At 41.4% G+C, this 19,131-nt stretch overlaps 1 protein-coding gene across 8 annotated transcripts in view; it reads left to right on the forward strand.

Moving 5' to 3' along the window:
* Positions 1–19,131, forward strand: part of B3GALNT2 (beta-1,3-N-acetylgalactosaminyltransferase 2) — a 1,092,678-nt gene that overhangs the window by 80,617 nt on the left and 992,930 nt on the right. The window lies entirely within an intron of this gene.

Raw genomic sequence — 19,131 nt, forward strand, 5'->3', positions numbered from 1 at the left:
TTTTATCAAGGCATCATTTGAGGTGAAGGAAAGATTTCACTTAGGACCAGTGACTTATTTGCATTTGTAATATGGATGAAAAGTTCTGTCTCTCTGCACGTCCTTCAGGGTTTTATGTCTCAAGTCATTCACTTCCACATGTAGCATTATGGTGTCATAAGTCATATTTGTCAGACGTTGAGGTCCTTAGGGCCATTATAATGTCAAGGATCCAGTTGCCTGAAAGCTAACTCACTGTAACCCTCTCCTTGTCCAGCCTTGTGAGTGATAAGTCAGTGGGTCTGACAAGATGATCATCTATCACTAATGCATTTCTGTTGCTGCTGTAATTCATGGTTGTAGATTTGGAATGTTTTTGCTCAACAGACTCTTTGTGGTAGTCATGCATTTGATGGGTGAGTGACCTGAGTGCTGAGACTTAATGTTTTGTGTTTCTAGGAGCTTTTGGGAGTGATTTTTTAAACCCTTAATGTAAGGTCTTTAGGCATGATTAGTGAAGGATTGTATTGGAGGTGTATAAAGCTCACAGATGGAATTAACAATGTTGAGAATGAGCTTGTTATCTGTGAGCATAAGGCATTTAGTACACCATCTTAGGAGACCTAATGCTAAAAGGTTGATAGCAGATGTGAATCTAGCAAGCTGACCTTCCATCTTTTTTATTGCTTAGGTGTTTAGAGGAGTATGCAGCAGGGGGGGACCCAACATATTAGTCCTAGGTGACTCCATTGTGAAACTCACAGATATGCCTCTCACCAGGCTGGATAAGGAGAAAGTCACAGTTAGTTATCTGTCAGGGGCCAGAATCCACCATATCACACATGCACTCAAGTCTCTCAACAGCAGGTGCTGTTATGACTCTGTTATAGTCTATGTTGGTGTGAATGACTTGAGATGTACCTCCCTGGACTGTAAGCAGAGAGACATGATTGAACTCACTGAATATGTGTCCCAGGCAGGTATGTCCCTAGCCTTAAGCAGCATTCTACCGTCACCCAGAATGATGCCTGAATACAAACAGAAAATGATTGACTTTAACAATTGGCTTAGTTTCTGGTGTCATTCCGGGGGATCCAGTACCTGACAGCCTGGGAAGATATGATCGACAGACCACGATGCTTTGCCAGAGATGGCCCGCATCTGTCTCACCTTGGCTTCTGGATTCTGGCAAAGGTTCTTGCCTCCCTTATAGTGCCTTTTTTAGGAAAAGTGATTAGGTTAAAACTATCAACGTAAAAATTTCAACAAAACACAAATTAAAGGTCATGCTGCTAAATGCTAGGAGTCTAAACACGCAACTGCACTCATTGCAAGCATTCCTAACCCTGGAAAATGCTGACATCTGTGTGGTCACAGAAACTTGGTTCATAGCTGTGGAGAGCACCCCAGCCTTACCTGGTTACTCATCCTATCATACATTCAGACCCCAAACTGTGGGTAGTAAAGCCAAAGGAGGTGGAGTTTTTATCTATATATATATATATATATATATATATATATATATATATATATATATATTACAGACATACACCCCTCCAGGCTGGTCAAACAGTATGACGTACAGGAGACACTCCAGGTGCAGTTATGCAGTTAACTATTGACAAGACCCCTATACAAATAATAGCTAGCTACTGGCCCCCAAATCTGACCCAAGATGCCCAAACTGCCTATCTAGAACTCTTTGAATCTATCAAGATTCAACCCTTTACCCTGATCCTGGGTGACTTAACTACCCAAACATAACTGGAAGAACTACTCTTGCCAGAACACAAATACCCAGAGATTCCTTGATTTTGTAAATGCAAATGCTTTGGAACAACTAGTCAATACCCCCACAAGAGGTGATAATATCTTGGACTTGGTATTAACTAACATGAGTAGCCACGGCCGTGTCATCCTCCCAAGTAAGATCCAACCGTAAAGCGGTCACGTTTTGAAGTCGCCAACTCTCCCAACCCCCCCCCCCTTCTAGGGTCCCTAGGGTCAATCAAAAAAACTTCTCCAAAGCTCATTACAGCCTCCTGAGGGGGTGGTATAATCAGCTTCACAGCCCCCTCTGCCTCTCTAGGAACAAAACTATACCAAATTACTGTACGAACATTTATATAGATGCATGGAATCAGGAATACCTGACAGGATTAAATCATCCTCCGGAAGGAAGAGTATACCTGTCTTGACATCTGCAGTAATTAAACTCTATAACAGAATAAAAAATTGCTGACCAGGACCAAAAAGGAGCAGGTGCCCAATTGGAAGCACTCTCTCCTTAGCCTAAACAAGCAAATAAGAACACTAGCAAAATCCTCCAAAGCAAACTTTGAGTCCAAATTGGCCAGATCTACTAGAGAAAGTCATAAGGCCTTCTTCACATATTTCCGTAATCTCAAAGGTAGAACCCAGATCTGTTCAGAACTGATGGTTAAGGACACCACATATACAAATGCCGTAGATATAGCAAACTTGTTGGCCGACAGATTAATCGAAAATTTCACCCCTCTGTCCCCCCCCATCAGTAAACCAGGACATTCCCAGTACCTGCCCCCTTCCCCTTATATCTAGGGATCAGGTCGTCACTCCTCTCTCAAAGGCAAAAAATACAGCCTCCATGGGACCTAATAACATCCTAGGCTGCATCCTACATGAACTTGGGCAGGAACTTGCAGCACCATTAGGCAACCCATTCAATCAAAGCCTGAGTACCGGTTTTGTCTCAGCTGAGTGGAGGACAGCCACTGTCATCCCTTTACACAAAGGTGGAGCATCCACTGATCTGGGAAATTATAGACCCATAAGCCTAAACTATCGTGATCTGCAAGGCCATGGAAAGGATTATCATGGACCTCATAAACAAGGACATTGGCAACCTCCAAACACTCGATCCCACACAGTTTGGCTTCGTCAAGGGGAGGTCATGTCTGTTAAATTTGGTCGACTTTTTTGAGACAGTCACCAAAGCCATGGATGAGGGGAAGACCATGCATACTGCCTACCTTGACCTGGCTGAAGTCTTTGACATTATTCCTCACTCGTGTATAATAGATAAACTCTCTCAACTAGACATCAGTCCATATGTTAGCAGTGATTAGCCAACTGGCTCACTGATAGAACCCATCTAGTCAAAATAGGGGAAGCCACCTTGAGCAGTAGACCCATATCGAGTGGCGTACCCCAGGGTTCGGTCTTGGGGCCTCTGTTATTTGGGATATACCTTTCTGAGGTGTAGGCCAAAACCAATGGGCTATGGCTGACCAAGTTTGCAGATGACTGCAAGTTAGGAGCTGTCATCAATTCCCCTAGTGACGTGGACATCCTCCAAGAGGATCTCACCCAAACAAATGACTGGTGCCAGAAACCTGGCCTCAAGCTGACTACAAAAAAATTCATCATCATCCTCTTTGGGGAGAGAGATGTCCCCACAAATCATCACATTAATAACAATGTTCTAAGCATGCAGTCAGTCGTGAGGAATCTGGGCACCCAGATGATAGAAGCCTGACTTTTGACCACCATCTTGCTTCCATTGTATGGAAAGCTTTCTACATGGCCCACCTCATAAGTAAGGGTATCTCATCCAGGGACAAGGAGGTCATAACATCCCTGTATTCTTCCCTTATTAGGTCCATTATTGAGTACAGTGCCTCATTTGGCATGTACCTTGCAAAGCACATGCAGCAGCTGGAGAGACCACAGAGGATGTTCATCGTGTTTCACTGTTGCAGTCATTACTCTTGGGTTATCCTGCTGGCAGACTACCCTCAGTCGGCCAGAATTCCAAAGTGTAGGTCCGGCGTCGGTTGCTGTTGCCTCTTCCCTGACGTCAGTGCGCCAGGGGTATAAAAGATGCAGCCGATGCCATTTTCTTCAGTCTTTCTTGCTGCGCGGTGCCCGCAAGTGCCGGTCGGCCGACTCCTGAGATTTTCAAATCCGAATTTCAGAACTGAAGTCTTCATTAAAGCTAAGTACCCCATTGGGGAAACTTTTTTCTTGCTCCAGACCGATGTCAGAAAAGGTTAACAATTGCATTTCTTGTGGGAAGCAAATACCTCATAAGGATTTTCACTCTTACTGTATTCCTTGCCTAGGCCCTGATCACAATGTTGCTAGCTGTCGGTTTTGTGCTAGATTTAACCAACGCACTATCAAGCGTTGGTTCGATTTTGCATTTCATTACTTTGGCCGAAGATTTAATTATATAATGCCGTCGGACCAGCCGACAACCGGAGTTTACAAAAAATGCAAGGACAAGGAAAAGGATAGGCATCCGAGGTCCAAAACTGACGACGAAGCCTCTGCTAGGCCAGTCGCCGGTTCTCAATGAGGTGCTTTTACAGCCCCTGACGCCCACTACCTCAGAGCCACACGCCGCTTCCGACTCCCACGTGGAGCCGACTGGGCCTCTGGAAACTCAAGGTATTGAACACCTGGAAATCATTCCCTCAGATGGGACCGGAGCCGCTAAGCAGGCATCGGCGTCTGAGGGTGTCTTCATACCTACACAACTATATATTAAGCCATCTTCAGCTTCAAAGACAAAGACTAAAGCAGCTCTAAAGACAAAGAAACAAGTGCAGCATTCTCCTTCTCAGACTTCCATGCCTAAAAAACAGATGCTCAAAATGGCCGAAGACCTAATTAGTTTGATCAGGGGCTCCCTTCCCCCTCCTGATAAGAGGCCTAGGCAAGAGACAGAGTATGATTCTTCTGATCAGGTTTCTATTTTCTCTGATTCCTCTTCTGAACAGGATTACTCCATGCTTCCCTATGAGGAGTCTGATACTGAAGAATCCTTTCCTTCAGGCTCTCCTCCTGAGGATTTTTCTTTTGGGGAAACCCTGCATAACATGAAGGAGCATTTCCACTGGGAGAGCCAAGATTATTTGAATCTAAGAAAAGGCTCAGAGACTTTCTGCTACTTCCTCAGCACAGACCCCTTGCTATTTCACCTGTTCTGGAAAGTTTCTATATAAAAACCCTGCTGCTGACCCAGAAACTATATCTCAGGGTCCCAAAAGGGTTAAAGCTTCCACTGCAAAAAACCCTTTCCCCTCTGATAGGGATTCTAGGGCTCTAGACAGATGGGGGAAAAAAGTCTACACTTCTGCTACCCTGGCTGTAAGGGCTTTAAATTGTCAATTTCATATGCTTAAATGTCAGCAATATTTAATGTCACTGCTTAAACAGAAATTGTTGACAAATACTGAATGTTCAGAGAACAAGAAATTGCAGGATTTATTGCATGCAGCTAAACAAGTGAGAAAGCATACTTTGCAATGTGGTTATGATTCACTGGAGGCCTCTTGCAGGGCCGCTGTTACAGGTTCTGTTATTAGGAGGCATGCTTGGTTAAAGGAACAGAATCTGCCTGATCATGTTAAAGCAAAATTATTAGATGCACCATTACAGCATGATACTTTGTTTGGTACTAAAGCAGAAGAGGTGTTGAAAAAAATGGAGGCTAAAGCAAAATCCATGCAGACAGTCAAGGATTTCTTACAGGTACTGCCACCCAGGTTTAGCAGGAACTGGCCCTCTAAAAATTGGTCCTTTTCAGTGTCAGACAGACCACAAAGAGGCAGATACAGGCATCCCAGAGGCAGATCTCAGCCCCAAGGCTCATACAGGCCTAAACAATGGGGTGTTCCTACCTCCAAAAGCGGAGAAGACAAATCACAACCTTACAGGAAACAGTCCCATTGACTTTCCTCTACCAGATCCAAGCACTTTTCTCTTGGCAGCCCCCTTAGGGGGAAAACTAGCACTTTTTCCATCAAATTGGCAAATGGTTACCCAAGACAAATGGGTTCTGAACATAGTGTCCCAAGGCTAAAGATTCCATTTTCACACCCTGCCAAGGTCAAAAGGTATGCCAGACCTGCCACACAATCAATGGGCAAGAGGCACAAAAACAAATTACTGCCCTCATGGACATGAGGGCCATTCAGCAAGTACCACAACAAGAGCAGGGGCAAGGATTTTACTCCAGTCGTTTTCTAATACCCAGAAAGGACAAAACCTGGAGACCAATACTGGACCTGTCTATTCTAAACACGTTTCTGGAAGTTCCAAAATTCAAGATGTTGACACTACAGCAGCTACTGGGCAAGAAGGCTTGGCTCGTAACTTTGGACCTAAAAGAGGCATACCTACATGTCCCAATCAGACAATCTTGCAGAAGATACCTCAGATTCATAGCCGGCTCAGTGCATTACCAATTCTCTGCACTGCCCTTTGGCTTATCTACTGCGCTCAGGGTCTTCACAAAATGCCTGGCACCAGTAATTGCGTTTTGCAGATAAAAAGGAATTCAAATATATCCCTATTTGGACGACTGCCTAATTCAAGCAGAGAACAAAGACATTCTTCTGAAGCATCTGGTGTTTGTAAAAAGATTACTAATTGGCCTAGGGTACACAGTAAACGAAAAGAAATCAAAACTAGTGCCCTCTCAAGAGATAATATTCCTGGGGTGCAAGCTTAAATACAACTGCCCAGATGGCTTATCTCACGCCATACAAACAAAAGCAACTGACTACTTACTTCAAGAAATTGGCAACAAAAACCCACTTATCTGCAAGGAAAACTCTGCAGGCCTTGGGTTTCATGGCATCTTGCATTCTACTAATTCCATATGTCAGACTGCATATGAGGAAACTACAATGGTAGCTAAAAAGTTTTTGGACTCAGCATTGCCACAGCCTGGAGACAGTAATTGCACTCATTCTTTGCCTGCAACAGGAGTTTCGATGGTGGGCAGAAGCCTGTCACCACAACAAGGGTCTGCCATTCAGATTACCCACAGCCAGACAGACACTGACAACAGATGCATCAGATTATGCCTGGGGGGCCCATATGGCAGGAAAATGTATTCAGGGCACATGGCCTGCAAACCAGATGCATCTTCACATCAATCAAAGAGATGCTAGCTGTTCAAAATGCCCTGACAGCTTTCAAGGACCTGCTTCATCCAGGACAGTTACTGATAAAGACAGACAACACTACGGTCATGTGGTACATAAACAAGCAGGGAGGTACACATTCCTACCCCCTCTGCAGATGAGCAATGACCTTATGGGACACAGCATTGGCTTTTCAAGTTCACCTGCAAGCACAATTCCTGCCAGGAAAAACAAATACTCTGGCAGACGAACTAAGCAGAAACTTCATGGATCCCCACGAATGGAAACTGGATCCACAAGTCTTCAGCATGATAATAAGGAAATGGGGATGCCCAGACATAGATCTATTTGCCTCCCCTCACAACTGCCAATTGCAGAGATTTTGCACAAGGATTTGTCACAAGCAAGCATGGAAAGTGGACGCCCTATCCTTCAGCTGGAAAAATCTAACGGTATATGCTTTTCCCCCCTCTCCTTCCCAGGGTACTCCTAAAGGTCAGACAAGAGAAGCCAAAAATGATACTGATTGCACCAGACTGGCCATGCCAGCACTGGTACCCAATCCTAAAGAGCTTGTCTCAAGGCCCAGCATGGATATTGCCTCAAACTTCTCACTTGCTGACCCAACAAAACAATCAGATCCTGCACAGCCAACTCAGGACCTTAAATCTGGCAGCATGGCGGATAATGTAGCCATTCAGAACACGCCTCTTTCAAACGCTGTTATGGATGTTATCTTGGAGGCCAGGAGGCCCAGTACCAGAAAATCTTATGCAGAAGAATGGAAGAGATTCTGTGCTTGGAAACAGGAACAAGGCATTGACACGTCTGTACCAAATATCCCTCAGATTTTACAATAACTAACTGAGATGCCAAACAAAGGCCCTTCTTTCTCATCAATTAAGATTCATGCCTCTGCCATTATAGCCCATTACAATACGGAACCACCTATCTTTTCTCATCCTTTAATAAGGCAGTACCTCAGAGGGGCCAAAAACATTAGGCCTCCAAGGAGAGCACCAATTTTGGCCTGGGACTTCAGTTATGTTTTGGAAAAACTCACACTGCCTCCTTTCGAGCCAGCATCAACAGCAGATATAAAATTCTTATCCTGGAAAACAACTCTGCTCCTAGCAATAACCTCTGCAAGGCGAGTCTCGGAGTTACAAGCACTCATGGCTGTGGAACCTTTCATCATTTTTCATCCAGACAGGGTTTCTCTGAGAACAAACCCTACATTTATGCCTAAGGTGGTGTCCAGTGTGGCCCTTAACCAAACCATTTACTTGCCTACCTTTTATCCTAATCCACAGAACAAGGGTGAGAAAATTCTGCATTCTTTGTACATACACAGGCAGTTACGCTTCTGCTTAGACAGAACTAAAGCTTTCAGAAAGACTGAGCAACTTTTAGTGTCATATGCTGCAGGATCACAAGGAAAGGCTATCTCAAAACAGACTATTTCTAAATGGATAGGCCATTGCATCCGTTTATACTATTTTCAACATGGCAAATCAGTGCCTAAGGGCATTAGGCTTCATTCCACCAGAGCAGCAGCCACTTCAGCAGCCTTCCTCAGAGGAGTACCAACCAAAGATATCTTAGAGGCTGCAACTTGGAGTTCAGTGCACACCTTCACAAAGCACTACCACTTACCTCTTTACTCTAAGTCCAGAGCAGGCTTTGCCACTGCAGTTCTGCAGGGCCTCATAGCCTCTTCTAACCCTATTTAGCCCAGCTACCCTTCCTCAGCTTTGGGATTCAACCCAAGAGTAATGACTGCAACAGTGAAACACGATGAACATAGTATAGTTGTGTACCTACCATAAATGTAGATGTTCGAGTGTATTCACTGTTGCAGTCCAGGTTACCCACCCACCACCCCCCTTTTCTTTGCTGGGACTTATCTGCACTTCTCTATCCTATACAACCTATTTGGTGTATTTGCTTGTAGATGAAGGAAATTTTTTTTTGTGCATGCATTTTTATTGGCATATTTTTCAGCCTATCAATTTGGGGGCACCTGACATCTGGGGCAAGAAAAACTGAAGAAAATGGCATCGGCTGCATCTTTTATACCCCTGGCGCACTGACGTCAGGGAAGAGGCGACAGCAACCGACGCCAGACCTAGACTTTGGAATTCTGGCCGACTGAGTGTAGCCTGCCAGCAGGATAACCCAAGAGTAATGACTGCAACAGTGAATACACTCGAACATCTACATTTATGGTAGGTACACAACTTTCCTCACCAGGAGAGTCCAGGTCCTCAAAAATCTACCATACACAGATAGGCTAAAAGCCTTATGCCTCTACTGTGTTTCATACATACTCCTCAGAGGTGACCTCTGTCTGGCATACAAGGCGATCTTGGACCCCGCCTTGATAGGACTGCTGCATATCCGCAAGTCAAGCTCCACTTGAGTAACCCGCACACGCGGCCTCCACCTGGTCTGTGACATCAATAGAACTTGCTAGCGGGACAGATTTGTGTCCCAGAGACTCTCCCATGTATGGAATAAACTCCCTCTCCACGTCAAGCAGAGTACATCTTTACCCCTTTTTTAAGCACAGTCTGGAAAACTGGATGGGCAATAGAAAATACATCCCTGGGATTCCACCCGTGTCCCTACTGGACAGGAGCATCAGGTGCTGATTTGTCTGTGCATGGGCTAAACTCTTGGCTAGGCTTATAAGGGCCTCAGGGCCAATAGCTTAGTAACTTCCTATGAAGACAACAAATATACAAAAGGTTCTTCAGTGAATGTTGTTCTTGTCCCAGGTGTTGCAGGTTTTGGAAGAAAGGGTAAAAGGTATTAATATTTTTAGGTATTGCACTGTGCACTGAGTAAGCATGATGACATAGAGAGGGAACTTAGACTTCCTTGGACTGTTAAAGTTTAAGACTTTTAAGGAATTTTGGAAGTAAATTTTACTGCTAAGTGTAGAGGGGAGTGAGCAATGATTTATTTATTTATTGACATTTGATCACCAAGAAAGTCCAACTGGGTAGGAGCCCATTTTCAGTAAGGGCCCGGGCGAAAAGCTTCAGATTATTACAAGACATTTTAAAAAACATAATTTTACAGTCTAAAATAACCACAAAAGAGGTGGAAAAAAACTAGTGGAACTTCACACAACCAATAATCCATGTAAAAGACACTCAGTTGGCACACTGGTCTCAGTGAAGGCCAAAGTCACAGCATGAAAATCCAAGTAAAAATATTTAGTAACAGCAACTTGGTATCCACAGATTGAGCGCTTTCATTCTACTAAGGGAACTTCATCAGAATACCAAAACCCAAGTTACACACATTTATATAATAACAATCATTACCACTCAACAAATTGATTAATACATTAATACAATTAAAAGTAACAACAAGAACTAACCTAGACACTGTGAAAAATGATCTGTTCTATGTATGGAATAAAACGCAATATTGGCGTATACTCACATAATAATAATAATATAAAACATGAACTATTAATTAAAAGCTCTTTTCTTTAGGGCAGGGATGATGAAATAAAGATTATTCAGCCCTGGTAGAGAACATGCTTCCATTTTTAGCTGCCATAGGAGCGCCTTATACCCAAGGTTCGTTTCCCAATCACTGCCCTATCAGATTTTTTAACCTGTTCCAGGACCCAGAACCCAAATCTAAATCCTAAACATATTTAGGTGTGCTTAAATAGGGCATTAGTATCTTTCCCCTTGCTGATGTCATAATTATGTTGGTAAATTTTCTGCCTGAGCTTCCTTTCTGTCTTTCCTACGTAATATGACAAACAGGAGATACAAAATGCTAAATAGACCACCCCGGTAGAGTTACAGTTATAATAACCTCTAATTTACAATTATAATAACCTCTAGTTTTTAATTTCCCCACCGAATTTCACTAACACAATTCATCCGTATCAGCTATAAATGGATATTGGGGGCACATACCACATGGATGGGTACCAATCCTTCCTTCCCTAGCATGTGTATGCCTAGTCCCTTCAAAATAATTTTTCAAATTATAGCCCTTCTCAAACTGAATTTCAGATTCCTGGAGAATAATTCTAAGGTGTTGGGCATCCTGGAAAACATCTCCCAGTACCGCAAAACAATATCCTTCATCCAGCATGTATCCCCATGATAGTCAATGACAAAAAAGTTTTCCCTGGGAACATCATTCACCTGGTTAAGTTCCTGGGCCACATTTGAGGAACTGGGTAATAAAATTGTTTGGGCATCAGTAACACTAATTGTGTTACCACGTCCATCCTTTAATGATATTCCTTTTTTGAAAAAATGGGTGTTCACTCTGGAAGTGCAAGTAAGAGGTAGAAAATTATTTTTTTATGATATAGTGTTGAAATATATTTTCTAGCCTGAAAATGCAATTCATCAGTTGTCTATACTATGGGTGAATTCCAGAAAAATGGCACTGTTGTTAATATAATCAGTAAAATGACCAATGGAATCCTGAGATCCTTTCCAGACAATAAAGATATCATCCAGGTGTTGGAAATAAGCCCTAACGTTTTCATGCAACCCGGATTTAAAGACAAAATGCTGCTCCCAATACAGTAAAACTATGTTGGCAAATATAAGGGCACAGGAAGCACCCATAGCCACTCCTCCTATCTGCTTATAATATTCCCCCTGAAAAAACAAAAAATTGTTTGTAAGTACTAGCTCCATATTTTCTAGCACTAACCTAAACTCCTGGGGAGATAAAAAATCAAAATCAATTAAGATTTCCTCCAACCAAGCTAGTCCTGTATCCTGAGGGATAACTCTAAACAAATCCTTGATATCTATCAGTAGTTGTAAATATATAATCAGAATTAAACTCAGTATTACCAAACAGTATTTAAAAATACAAAAAAAAAACAAATATAGTTTAATTGTAGCAAATTAGACTTAAGAATAGATACAAGTTCTATAACAGTGTAATAGAGAAATTTTAGCCATTTTAATTAAGAAATTAAAAGTTAAGTTGGTATAATACAAACAGGAATTGCAATATGAAGTGAGAGAAAAGCATTCTTATGGTATATTTAGAGAGAAAGCCAGGGGAGCAAAATTGATAGAAGTAAGATAGTGAGCAAAAAGGACAGAGTAAGGAGATGTAAGGAGTGAATAGGTATTTGTTCACATTTGGGGGTCATGTTTATCCTGGTGTTGAGCCAGAGCATACCCAGCTTTTAGTTAGGAAGTCTTTCAAAATGGTTTTGAAGGATGGGTGGGAGGTTACTGACCTAATGGCTAGAGATGAGGAGTTCCAGGCCTTAGCAACATGGAATGAGTGCCAACAATATGTTTACTCCCTGTGTGGAATCACTGTGTGTATTAGATAAGTTACTACTGCTCTGTGGTCTAAATGATGCCACTGTCTTATAGAGGCTAGAAACCTTTATGATGTAACTTTTTCTCTGCCAATGATAAAATGCTGTAGTTACTTGGAATGTTACTGTTTTAAATATGGTTATGGTACTGTTATATATGATTATTTGCAGATTTATTTTTTGAGCTTTTCTCCCTGATCCACCGCTGAAAATGGGTCCTTGGCCCAGATGGATCTTCCCGGTAACACACACAAAATAAAGTGCCAAGCAGATTTGATAGGTTTGTGGACAGGCAGGAGTGTCTGGTCATTGAATCATAATGACCAACTAGGAATATAGTTATGTAGAAAGTTTAGTGCTTGCGAACCAGATGGATTCTAGATAATTTTATAAGCTGTATATATGTTAGTTGATGGGGCAGTTCTAACCAATTTAGACTTTTTAGTGCTATTCAGTGGTTGGTTCTGAAAGGGATATTTCCTGCAAATTTAGCAACTTTGTTATAGCATTTTTCAAGTTTTTTTTTTTTTTTTTGATGCCTGAAGGTTAGTAAGGATGGGAGCACCATAAAAAAGTGTGAGGCGGACATAAGTAGTGGCCAGTATAGCATTAGTTGCAGTGGTGGAAAAGTTTTTGGTTCTATAAAGCATCCCTAGTTGAGTTTTTCATATACAGTTTTTGTATATGCAGGTTGAATTTAAGATTGTCTTCCCTAATAATTTGCTATGAGAAGTGACTTCAGTGGACTTTAAATTTTGTTTTTCTCATGGGAGAGGGAGTTGATGAAAAAAGTATTATTTTTTTTGGGGGGGTGGTGAGCATGAGCTCTGAATTACAAAGGTATGTTAAAGCTGCCTAACTAAATTTTTTGAGGTATGCCACATTGTCGTATGTGGAGTTATCTGTGTACTGTATTAGGGAGGCCTGTTGTATGGATGTGTGGAGGGTATTGGTGAGAATGTTAGAGGAGTGGACCAAGCACAGATTGTTGTGGTACACTGGTGGCGACTCGGAGGTATGGTGAGAGGGTGGAGTACCATTTTACTGACTGATGCCTATTGGATAGGTAGCTGGACCTTATGAGGACATTTGAAGTAGAGTTTGCTAAGGCAAACTATGTCAAAGGCTTTAGACAAGTCTAGAAAAAAGGTGGAGACTAGTTTGTCATTATCTCTGTCTTTATTGACAGTATCTATATAGGTTAGAAGTGTAGTGTTAGTACTTTGGGAAGGAAGGAAGCCATGTTGTGTGGGGGATAGGAGCCCATCCTGCAGGGGATAGTTTAGCAATTGTTTCTGAATACATTTTTTAAATATTTTGAAGAGATGGGATGAAATTGCTATAGGTCTAAAGTTAGTAATGCCTGTTGAATTTCCTCCTTTGTGCAGAGAAGTAATGTGTGACTTTTTCCAGAAACGGGGAACAAGGGATTCCTGGATTGACTTATTTATAAGGATTGAGACAGTGTGGGCATACTGTCGACTGCTGTTTTAAGGTATGTCTTGGTTTGAGTTTGAGTATCTTTATATAGGATGTGAACACAGGTTGAAGATGAAAGTGCATGTGGTGATTGACTCCTGGGCAGGGTTAGGATTAGATGTTAGGGAAATCTTGATTAGAGATGCCAAACTATGAAATAAGAGTTGAATTGTATTGCAGCTTTGAGTGATGAGCTATTGGGAGAGGGGTTAGGGTTGAATTTATAGCTGTGATAACTTTTTAGGTTTGGGTTTACTATTCTGAAAGTTATTATAGTATAGTTTGTTTTCATTAATTCTATTTTTAGTATGATTGTGAAACTTTCTGAAGTTTTCAAGATATTGTGGTGTTTTATATTTTTGCTATTCTTTCCATGCTTTTTCTGTATCCTACATGAGCATTCTACTCTCTTTGTATAGCCAAATTGCATTGTTTTCAGTCTGTTCCTTCTAGGAGGTGCAGTACTATAAGGATATTCAAGTAAGTTGTATTGAATTCCTTAACAGTGTCATCTAAGGGGGGTATTTTTATGAAGTTGTAGTTAATAATGAACATTTCTGGGTTAAACTTGGAAAGATTGTGTGTTTTATAAACATGCTGTTAAAGTGGATGCGTGAGATGTTTGGTTGTATAGATTGGGAAATGATCACTGAGACGGTCAGGCATTGTACCTGAGGTTGTTAGGGTCTGATACTATTATCCAGTGTAATAGGGAATTTGGTGTGGGGCAATTAATTAGGTGCGTGAAACCAAATAAGTTCACATTCTATGTAAGGAAGCTAGAGTTTATGTCCAATTAACTGACATTCACATCATCGAGTAGTATTATTTCTTGTAGAATTATGGGATATCTTCCAGTATAGCTGTACTGTTGCCAGGTAGGATGTGAAGAACAGTAATAAATGTGTATAATTGTTTGTTTAATTTCAGGAAAGTAATAAGCTCTGCTGAACTGAATTTTGGTATTTGTTGTAAGGGGAAATGCGGTAGTTGTTAGGAACTACTAAAGTAATACTGCCACCTTTCCTCTTTATATGCTCATTATGGATGGTATTATAGCTTGGAAGAGTAATTTCGGAGTTGTTTATACTGGGCTTAAGCCAAGTTTCACTTACAGCAAGAATAAGAACATCTGTGTTATGTTGGGATCCAGGCATGTAGTTTAGCAGTTTTATTTCGGGTCTATATTAGAACATCGAAGTTTCAAAACTTCGAATGTTCTAATCTCGACCCCTATTCAGTGAAAGCTGAAAATATTGAAGCTACAGAAAACCAAATTTTTTCCTAGGGAAAGAATTTGGTTGTCTGTTTCTGTTGCTTCGGTATTTTCAGTGCTGTGGTGGAAAGTTACGGGTCGGGTTCAGGTAAGTGTGCGATTGAGCGCGGGTTTGGTTAGTTAGGGTTAGGGATCGGGTTAGGTATGTGTGCGATTGTGTGGACGTTAGGGTGTGGGTTAGGTATGTGTGCGATTGTGTGGACGTGAGGGTTAGGGCGGGTTAGGTGAGTTAGGGTGCGGGTCAGGTAAGTGTGCGATTGTGTGGACGTGAGGGTTAGGGCGGGGTAGGTGAGTTAGGGTTAGGGCGCGGGTGAGGTGAGTGTGCGATAGTGACGGAACTTAGGGTTAGGGTTTGGGTTAAGGTAAGTGGATAGTTAGTGGTGTATGTATAGTTTAGTGAAGGGTTAGGTGTAAGATTTTAGGTGTATGTGTGTGAATTGCTGTTTGTTTGGTGTGCTTGTGTTGTGTGTATGTGTTTTGGAACAGCAGATTTTTTCTCTAGGAAAAAATTCGCTGTTCCCTATGTTATAGGGGTCGATATTAGAACATTCGAAGTTTTAAAACTTTGATGTTCTAATATAGACTCTCTATTTCTTGTGCTTCTAACATTTGTGGTAGCAAAAGTTAGATTACCATGATCCATTGTAGGGTTGGAGTAGTGTGTGTAAAAGAATTGTATTGATGTTCATTGTTGTAAGTGGGGCCAGGATTAGGATGAATGTCTCCTAAAATAATTTTAGTATATTGAAGAATTATTCTTCATAAAAAAAAAAAAAAAAGAAATTTTTTTTTTAAAAAAGGAATTATTCTTAAAAAAAAAAAAAAAAATATGTTGACACTAAGTTTTGTTTTGAGTTGAATTGGAGTTAATCAATTTATAATTGGAGCAAAGGTGAAGAGTGGGGGAAGTAGGAATCAAGAAAGAAAAAGACGTTGCAGGGTAGAAGAATATTTAGTGGTGGTATAGTCTAAAAGATGGTAGGTAGGAAAAAGTATTTTCAATGAAAGTAGAGAGTTGGATTGTCTTAAGGCTAGAGTATGCACATGTATTCATTTTACTGGAGAGAAAGCACAACAGTTCAAGAAATTCATTACTCAGGGTTCTAATACCTTAAGTAGAACACGAAAAAGGTGGAGCTGAAGAATGGCATTGTCTCAAAATAGCATCTGTGAGCACTACAGAACAGATATGCAGTTGAGCCAGGTATGGAAATAATGTAAGTAAGGAAAGCTGGTGGTGGAATACAGAAGTCCAGAAAGTCATCAAAAGAAAAAAGGAGTGCAAGAAAAAGTGGGAGTTAGAAAAGACAGACAAGGCTAGGAAGGAATACTAGTCTTAACAAAGAAGCTAAGAAAAGAGTTGTAATAGCAAAGAACAAGGGATTAGAGGCACTCTACCTACTTCTGGAAAATAAGTCAGTAGATGGCACAAAGAGACTATATCAGGCTGCAAGATAATGACAGAAAGATAAAGAAGAAAGTCAGACACCCTTCATAAGGGATGACAGCAACAACACAACATCAAAGGCAAATGGAAGTAGTACTTCCAGCAGTTTCTGAATGAAGAAAACTCCACAGAAGCTGTATTGCCCCAGATGAGGCCTATGATGAGAGAAGAGGAGGAGCCCATCCTAGAAAAAGTAAGAATAGCACTAAGGAAAATGAAGTCAGGGAAAGCAGTAGGCTCAGATGGGGTCACAGTAGATATGCTAAAGATGCTGGGTGAGATAGGGGTGAATTGCCCCTGAGGGTACTCATAGCACTGTGGAGAGAAAGGCATATCTCAGATGACTGGAGAATAAGCATGCTAATGCCGGTGTTCAAGAACAAAGGGGACATTCACAACTGTGGACAGTACAGAGGCATCAGACTGCTGTCAGATTCCATTAAATTTATGGAGAGGGTGATTGATAAATACACAGAGTAGTAGAAAGTAAGGTGCGAGATTAGCAGTTTGGATTTGTATCAGGATGCAACACAACTGACTTGAGGTTTGCAGTAAGACAGATAGTTGAAAATAAGCTAGATATGAGGAAAGAGTCCAACTGGGCATTTCTAGACTTATTGAAAGCATATGCCAAGGTCCCAAGAAAGATTTGGGCAGTTGTGTGGTGGTTCAGAGTCCCAGAAACATTAGTAGAATTGGTTTAAGGTATGTACAAGGACCTGATGACACAGGTATGAGCAGTGTTCGGTCTTACAGAGGGGTTCCCAGTGGGAGTGGATGTGCACGAGGGTTCAGCTGTGATCCCACTACTTTTCATACTGCTGATGGACTACATTAACAAATTGGTCAGAGGGGATAGATAAACAGAGTTGCTGTACGCAGACAATGTGGCATTACTGGCAGACTCTCTTAAGCAAGTACTTCAGCAAAGGTTAGGGAATAGAATGCAAAACTCAAGGCACATGGGATGAAACTGAGTACAGGTAGGACAGTTGTAATGGCAGCAAGTAGTGGAATTCAGAAGAAGTTGAGAAATGAGATCAACTTCAATTGTCTGGGAAGAGTGGTTGAGGAGAAGGGAAATATGAATGAGGAGGTCAAAGCAAAAATCAGAGTGATTGCAGCAAACTAGCAGAGTGTCAGGTGTAGTGTGACCAGTACTTTTGTATGGCATGGCAACCTGTGCAGTAAAGGCAGAGCAGTTGAAGCTAGAGGTGATGGAGATGAAGTGCTCGAGATGGGAGGTAGGATGCACACTGTGGGATAGATGATGAAATGAGGATATAAGAGCAGAAGCTGAGGTAGCTCCAATTGCAGAAAAGGTCAGGGAGGACAGATAACAGTGGATCAGGCACATGTGGCGAAAAGTAGTAGACAATCTAGTGAAGAAGATTTGAGACAGACAGGAAAAAGGCAAGAGATAATAAAGGGGTCCAGCAAAGAGATGGATGGATTTAATGAGAGAAGATCTGTGACAATCAGTCATGAGTGTCAAAGAAGGCAGGAAAGTAGATTGAATAGAGAGAGAGAGATGGAGACAATTATCATCCCCCCTTTTCAGGGTCTCATGTTGATGATGACTATTCTAGTGGTCCTAGTACTGTGTTACAGATCAACCTTCCTTCGATGATATATTAATGCAGTGGGCCTGAATATTTATATATCTAGGTAGGCTATCACCTTCAAAAGAGGTACTAGATGTGGCAGATGTAGACAAGTACGTCCTAGTGACTCGACTAACTGTTTGGCTATGTAGGCAAGATGATACCGTTAATGTACCTTAAAAGGAGCTCAAAATATTGAAGGATCCATACTGCTAGGTAATTCCTAGAGTAGGAAACCACAGGCAATGGAGTTGGATGATGCCTCACAACTTAGTTAATACACTGGGAGGTTCAGGATACTGTTGGTTTAATGAGCATCCTTGGATAGCTACAATTTTCCTTCCTTTGTATTATCAAATGAACTTTGTGTTGTAAAGTTTTCAGATTTTTCACTTGTGTGGGATAACTGGTATCATTGGGATTTCTTCTGTTTTGACCTAAGGAGGAGTTATTTCCAGAATTGATTTATGCATTTCAGCTTCTGCGTCAAGAGTTTAAAATATCTATGTGTATTTGTCCTTGACTGAATACTGGAAATGAGCCACCTCAGATGAGATGGCAGTATGTCTATCAAAGTATTACTTGGTCAAAACCTGACGTAGGGGGTTATTGTTGAGATTAACTCATGGACTTGCAGCAAGTCTTTTGACCACCACAGTTTTGGACTGTGTCAAGAGGAGTTGGAAATGGTTCTAGAAGATGGACAAATATTGTAGACAGCTGATACTATTGTTTCATTACAGTGACCCATCTTTGAATGGAAACTTCTCTATATCTGCTTTTGATCAATTCATACGGTGTCATGCAAGTCCGTTGTGTATCTCTTCAATGTTGGACGTTTTCAGGAGTAATGGGTAAATGGGAACACTCTTTCTGGATGTAAGATCAGTTAACAGCATTTCTAAAAGATGTCAGATAGTGCTTACAGAAGTAATGTGGTTCTGGTGTTAAACTCACTAAGGGGATGGCACTCTTTAGACTAGGAATTCTGTTCTTTCCTGATATGGAGGAAGGCAGTTATGATTTTTGATAATGGTTGGGCAGAAATGCATACCATGGCTGGAAATCAGTATCTCCCTCCCACTACATAATCC

Source organism: Protopterus annectens, chromosome 1.part1 (assembly GCF_019279795.1).
Source record: "Protopterus annectens isolate FY-2018-M chromosome 1.part1, PAN1.0, whole genome shotgun sequence".
Lineage (NCBI taxonomy): Eukaryota > Metazoa > Chordata > Ceratodontiformes > Protopteridae > Protopterus > Protopterus annectens.